The sequence below is a fragment of the Podarcis vaucheri genome, assembly GCF_965113315.1.
Source record: "Podarcis vaucheri genome assembly, chromosome: 8".
Lineage (NCBI taxonomy): Eukaryota > Metazoa > Chordata > Lepidosauria > Squamata > Lacertidae > Podarcis > Podarcis vaucheri.
Genome location: NC_138766.1, coordinates 17,714,946 through 17,722,467, shown reverse-complemented (window position 1 = coordinate 17,722,467; position 7,522 = coordinate 17,714,946). Strand labels below are relative to the sequence as shown.

Below are 7,522 nucleotides of genomic sequence, written 5' to 3'. Positions count from 1 at the left end.
AACCATCTTAGGGACTCCACATTTGTGAAGGGTTTACTCCTTGGCCTTTTCTTTTCTCCTGCAAAGCAGCAGTTACAAATCAGATATAACTAGCTTACCATTAATTTAAATGCAGCTAGTGGAACTGTACCTGTTTGGTCATTGGTATGAGTCCATTAAGAATGAAGAATTAACAGAGAGGTTTTAAACCTAATCATGGTTCATGTAATTATTTGATAATTGCCTCAAAAGCCAAGCTTATTATATAATTGAATTCCTGGAAAATTGATTTCCTATATTTTTTCTTACGGTCACTTCCAGATTTAAAATGCAGCAATATTCTGCGCTCACCAACAGATTTAGGGGGAGGGGGGTTCCCACTGTGTTCAAGTGCCATAAATCAACAAACAAAGATTTTTACAGTTTTCAGTAATTATAAGTAATAGCAATACCAGCAGGGATCCAAATTCATCATCATAGCTCCACAGTACAGTTCAGTTCAGTTCCTTTCATTTTATGGCAGACTGGAAATACCAGATGATCAGTCTTAAATTCCAAATGAACTAAATATATGGGCATTAGAATCTCCCTCCCTCTTTCCGAGACTGATAGAGATAATGAGAATATAGAGTACTGTGACTTCACAGTATAGTCAGACAGCATGACTTCCCAACAGGTTATTCTGCTTTCCTTTGAACACACCTTCTAGGGGACTGTTAAAAGTGCTGATGGTCTGTGATAACTGGGGTTTTCAGAGCCTTCCATAGAATGAAACGTTCCTTGAAATGAATGTTGTGGAAAGCAGCAGGAGACAAATCTAGCTGTCTCCATGGTAGCAAGGCCAGGATGGGAAAGTGGAAGCAATAGATGTACAGTATCTCCTTGATCTTCTGCTTACATCTGGAAATGTGGTAATCTCTACAACAGGGGTGGAGAATCTGTGTCCCTGCAGACATTGCTCATAATCCCTCACTGTTGGCCATGCTGACTGGTGTTGAAGGAAGTTGGAGTCCAACGACATCAGAGGACCACTAGTTTGCCACTTCTGCAATAGAAGGAGAGAGAAATAAGGGTAAAGAAGGAAGAACGTGGGAAAATCCCATGACATGCCCCTGGTTACCACTGGTCGGCAGTTTGAATCCCTGTGACAGGATGGGCTCCCGTTGCTCTGTCCCAGCTCCTGCCAACCTAGTAGTTTGAAAGCACAGCAGTGCAAGTAGATAAATAGGTACCGCTCCGGCAGGAAGGTAAACGGCATTTCTATGCACTCTGGTTTCCGTCGCGGTGTCCCATTGCACCAGAAGCAGTTTAGTCATGCTGGCCACATGACCCAGAAAGCTGTCTGTGGACAAACGCCAGTTCCCTTGGCTTGAAAGCGAGACGAGCGCCGCAACCCCATAGTTGCCTTTGACCGGACTTAACAATCCAGGGGTCCTTTACCTTTTTTTACCTACCAGTGCGGATGATGTTGCAAACCCCACTAGGGTGTAGGGAGTGCTACTTACCTGTAGGGTCTCTTCAGATTTCACCGGGCTGCCACTAAATTCATTGCACTGTTTCTCCATGCATGAGAAGCTATTAGAATACTCACACAAACCTTTTAAAAACTTTTAAGAACATAAGCCGAGCCTTCTAGTTCAGGCCAGTGACTCATCTAGTTCAGAATCTTGTTCTCACAAAGGCTAACTAGATACCTAAAGGGAAACCTACAAGGTGGACCCAAGCATAAGAGCTCTCAGTACCCCTGCAGTTTCTATCAACTGGTTTTCAGAAGCTGCTTCTTCTTCTTTGGCAATCACTCATAGCCGAATAAGATTGTCTTCCATAAACACAGTTTTAACAGTAAGTGACTGTGGAGGCCAATCCTGGATCCACACGTCCTTCTACAGTGGGGACATAGGTTTTTGCCAATTGCCAAGGGACTTTTGGGGTTTGGTTTTGGGGTGGGTTTTTGTGCATGAATTTGTGCACGCTGACCAATGCACAGTCTTCGCAATAAGGCTCTATTCCGATGGCATGAGTATCATGATGATCAGTAGATTCTTATCTGCTGCTGCCTTCATCCACCTTCACAGCCATTGTAACATAACACTTGTTATCTTTCGCCTGTTGAGGACCTCTTGGTACATTCTTTGTCTAGCTCCTCCCCTTTGACCTTACCGCCTTGGGTGACCCTGATGGGAGTACAAAACTCCCAGCGGCTTCGCTCACAAGGGTCATAGGAACGTGCAAGCCCACTCACCACAACAAGGTGATGATTCAGTGAGTGAGTATTCTGGTTTCGCCAGAAGCGGCTTAGTCATAATAGCCACATGACCTGCAAAAAAACTGTCTGCGGAAGCAGACAAATGCCGGCTCCCTCGGCCTGTAAAGTGAGATGAGTGCAGCAACCCTAGTGTCGTTCGCGACTGGACTTAATTGTCAGGGGTCCCTTTCCCTTTTTTTATTCTGCTGAGCAACTGCCATTTAAGGATAAAGAGGGAGGAGGAGGATGTTGCTTATATATTTGTCATTAACTGACATTTTTACCACTATACTAACATATGGCATACGTATATAGAAACTTCCAGATGTCAAGGAGTCTAACTAGTACACCATGTTCCTTTCTTTTCTCAATGCTAATTCATACACTGTGTAATATAAGCCAACGAACCTTGCAAAGCATTAATGCTTGATAACTGCAACCCGTTAGAAATCACTTCGTTTTGGTTTCGTGATTTTCATTCCTTAGGATCAATACAGCAAGCACACACACAAATCTGTCTGGAAGCCAAACTACTGTGGTGTGGCTCAAGAAAGATGAGAGAGCAGACAATTTCATTGCCGTCTTTCAATCTGTTTCCCCCCCCCCCAGGGTGTTGGGGGTTGCGAGTTATTCTTATCCAGCCTGTGGCTGAAATATTTTAGAATCACTTGCCTCCTCCCTCCTTTAGTAGAGAGCATACCATCATTCATCTGGTGCCACTGTAAACGGCCAGTGCCTTTGATGAGTACCTCACTCTGCTCTTGGCTTCTTTCCTACATCGCAAAACAGCAATAGATTACCTGTGTGAAATGATTTAGCTTTAGTGGGTTTTTCTCTGTCTCCCTACACCCAATAAGATACCTTCTTCCTGGCCTCCCAAGATGCATAGGATAGATACATCGTCATTCTTTTGGAAAGCAGTATTGAATTATTATATGATTAAAACAGTTAACGGATAGAATCACAAAGTGAAAGAGAGAGAGATCGCCACAGTGATTGAGGGGCTGTTTAGGGCTTTCTATCAGACCATTGGTCCATCTAACTCAGTCTACAGTGGCTATCAGCAAGTCTCCAAGATTTCAGTCAAGGGTCATTCCACCCTCCACCTGAAGATGCTGAGGATTAGACATAGAACCTTCCACATGCAAAGCAGAATCTCTTCCACTGAGCTATGGACTGGTGCATGCTACATAGCAAACTCTGTGTTCCACAAGGTAGCCTTCTGTTCTCAGGTGTGGTGGACAATGCTGACTCATTGCCAGATCTGAAGTCTTCTTCTTCTTTGGCAATCACTCATGGCTGAGTAAGATTGTCTTCCATAAGCACAGTTTTCACAATGAGTCCATAAGTGACTGTGGAGGCCAATTCTGGTTCCACACATCCTCCCACAGTGAGGACATAGGTTTCCAGATGGGAGTTGATCACGGTGAGGGTTTGCCAAGCGTGCCTTCCTCTTAGCATGTTTCTCCCTTTCGTCTGGAGTTCGAACATCTTCAAAGCCCATGACACCTTTGGTAAAGGCTGTTTTCCAATTGGAGTGCTCGCAGGCCAGTGTTTCCCAGTTGTCAGTGTTCATGCCACGTTATTTTTAGATTTGCCTTGAGAGAGTCTTTCAACCTCTTTTGTTAACCACCAGCATTCTGCTTTCCATTCTTAAGTTGGGAATAGAGTATTTGCTTTGGAAGATGGTAATCAGGCATCCGCACAACATGACCAGTCCAACGAAGTTGATGTTGAAGAATCATTGCTTTGACACTGGCGATCTTTGCTTCTTCCAGTACACTGGCATTAGTTCGCCTGTCTTCCCAAGAGATGTGTAAAACTTTTCAGAGACACATTTGATGGCATCTTTTGAGGAGTTGGAGATGGTGTTTATAAGTGGTCCACGTTTCACAAGCATACAGTAAGGTTGGTAGTATAATAGTATGCCACATGGCACGCTCTGTACTCCACAAGGTAGCCTTCTGCCCTCAGGTGTGATGGACAATGCTGATCCATTGCCAGATCTGAAGTAAGGCTACCTCTGCACCATGCATTAAAGCATTCCTATGCCACTTTAACAGTCATGACTTCCCCTCTAAAGACCCACAGCAACTGTGGTGGTTTAAAGGGCTGAGTATTGTTAGGAGAACCCTCACAGAGCTACAATTCTGTAGCTATGACCTTAAAAGTCAGCTGCCGATCTTGTTGGCTTCTGAACATGAAATGGGTGGGACACCATCTTGTCCTTTGCCTCAGGCATCAAAACATGAAGGACCACTTCCACATTGTATTAATAATGTTTACATTGGTTTAACATCACCAGTATTGTAGTGGTGTGACTTCAATGGAAATGCTTTAATATAATCAGCCACTTTACTAATATTTGCATTCTGTATTTTCATATCACATATGATACTTGGGGAGGCAAAATAGCTGCTGTATGCCGACAGTTGTCCACAGCACACTTGCTATGTCATAAATTTATATTTAAAATATATGCACGCAGGCCAATTTATTCTGAATTAAACTGGGTACAAAGTCAGGCAGGTTTCCGCACATCTTCACTACCAAAGGAGGATTAAATCCATTTTACTGTCATGGCCTCTCCACAAAGGACCCTGTGAAGGACAGTTGTGAGGGTATACTAAAAATGTATGGACCAAAGCCTCCTCCCAGAATGATGTTTCCGGGTGAGGGAAAACATCCATGACAATGCAGGTAATTTTAAATCAGGTTGAGGGTACACCATTTGAAGTTAGGGGTCTGATTTAAATGTGTATATATTTCAACAGAGTAGATCTTCATGGAAGACTTCTGAGTATTGTGGACAAGAGTCATACTGAGTCTGAAGCATGATTTCATGGTGTGAAGTTGCAGAAGTGACCGTAGAACTCAGAGAGAACTATGCTCCGAGCGGCAGCAGGAAGAGGAATTACTGTACCCAAACTGAATTAACCCATCAACAAAAAGTGGCACTCGTAGGTCTCATCACATCAAACTGCTGAGATACAAATCACCACATCAGCGCTTTGCCAGACCAGCAATCTTCTCAGCAAGGCTTAGTTATTAAGTTGAAAATTTGCAAGCCTAGCTAAACAGCATTACTTGCCAGACCCTTTCACGAAATGCAGAATGTTAGGTAAGCAACAGTAGATGCTAGCAAATAAAAAAATCAACAACAGTTCTTTATGAGTGGCAGTCGTACCATTGCACAAAGCTGCAGTGCAGAGATATCTGCTTGCCATTTGGATCCCCTACAGATGTCAAATCGAACAAAACTCCCTTTCCAAAATTAAAAAAGTAAAGCAACCTAAAAATCAGCAGTACACTGAGAAAAATGAAGTCAGCACCAAGAGTTCTATATTAGATGTAGTAGGAAGTGTGAGGATCTGTATCAACACAAGAGCTGATTCCAAAACGTACAATATTACAGAAAAAGCAGTAGCTGTGAGCATGTCTTTATATGCAAATAGGCCTTCATTGCTGCTGGTAGTTATTCTATGTTAATTATTCATGCTCATTGTCATTATTTGTTGCACCGATATCCCAATATTTTTCCCCAAAAGGGAGAACAGCAAGGCAAGCATACAATGATTTGTTCCATTGTGATATCCTAGAGATCATTGCTACCTTTCTTGGTGCTTCTTTGCTGACAAAGCTACTCTCAAGCTTGATTCGTCAGGCTTCAAGCCTATCAGTAATCATCTGGGAATAGGAATGTGCGGATTTGATTCAGGTCACATTTAAATGTTCACTGTCCAAAATTATATGAGAACCAAAACACAGCCATCCTTTGAAATTCACACTTCTCTGAATATTCAGTTCTTCACAGAATTTGTCAGTCTCCAGCAAGGTAATGTGTACAGAAATCGATAAAGTGTGCATGGAAATGCATATATTGGTGGAAATGATGTACCAAAAAAGACACTGGGTTAGGGAAATTTGCTTTGCAAAAATGTACATGTCAGGCAAAAATGCTTACAAGCATATGTATGTTGGGAGTAATTCACACCAAAATGGTGATGAATTTTCAGGATGACATTTATGGGGGGAAAGTCCACAATCACAAGCTGTTGTGGAAATGTAGGGAATTAAACCTAAGACTGGAAAAATGCCAAATCCATGACTTCTGTGTATAAATGCTCATTGGACTTTTATAAGTAGAGGTACAGGAACTCAGAAAATAGGGAATCAGAGTGTACTGTACAAGCCAAACAATGGAAAATTGCTTTAGAATCTATATGGCATGTTTCTCTAGATTGGAATTTGAGACTGATCCAGCAAAAATTGTTTTTTTCAAGTATTTTGGACTCCACAGAATTTTGTATAGGAAGGCGCTATCTAATCTAGATAAATGCTGAAGGTGTTGTGCGGAAAAGGCCACACTGAGGAATATGACGTTCAGTAATACATTTATTATTATTATTATTATTTGGTCTGAAGTTCTTGTCCATATAAATTTCCTACTGGCAAAATATTTGATATTTACAGAGGTTCGTGAACTTTTAAATTATATCCCTTTTGACAGCAGGACAACAAAAGTTGGTGCTGTGAACCCTTACGGTTGCCAAGAGACATACACTTTGAGCCTAGAAGGATAAATCCCCCCCTCAGTGGTCTGATGGCTTCAATGCCTTTGCTGCATTTGAACAAATTTTTAAAATAAACAGTTTTGTGTGGATATCTATATGGACATCTGGAGGCCGTATATTGACTTAAATGTTTAATTTTAGAGGGAGGTATGGACGGCTGTTGTATTCTCAATGTGAGATAACAGTGCGCATTGTTGTGGTGGTTGATTCCTGTCTTTTTAAAAAACCTGTTTTTGCTTTTCCCCCTTCTTTGTTAAATTTGACATATATAAAAAAAAACTGATTTGTGCATCCCTACCTGGGAGTAAGCTCTATTTAATTCACTGACTTCTAAGTAAACCCATATAAGATGGTGCTTTGAATTCAGAACCGAGGAGGTGAAAATACCTTGAAAAATCTTCCTACATTGAGTACATTTTTATGCCACCATCCTTTCTCCAAGGAGCTCACATTGGTGTGCTTTATCCCTCTCACCTGTGATATGCTTACAACAACCCTGTAGGGCTGGGTAGATGATGTATGGTGCAAGGTCACCTTGTAAGACATGTCTGAACAAACAGAGCCAATGTGGTGTAGCGGTTAAGAGCGGTAGACTTGTAATCTGGTGAGCCAGGTTCACGTCTCCGCTCCTCCACATGCAGCTGCTGGGTGACCTTGGGCTAGTCACACTTCTCTGAAGTCTCTCAGCCCCACTCACCTCACAGAGTGTTTGTTGTGGGGGAGG

At 42.2% G+C, this 7,522-nt stretch overlaps 1 long non-coding RNA gene across 1 annotated transcript; it reads left to right on the top strand.

Annotated features, from left to right (window-relative positions):
- The first annotated feature begins 682 nt into the window (after positions 1-682).
- Positions 683-5,312, top strand: LOC309538990. Its single transcript, XR_014222583.1, has 3 exons — positions 683-848; positions 2,120-2,245; positions 4,999-5,312. It is a non-coding gene; the product is annotated as an uncharacterized lncRNA (long non-coding RNA).
- The last annotated feature ends 2,210 nt before the right edge of the window (positions 5,313-7,522 follow it).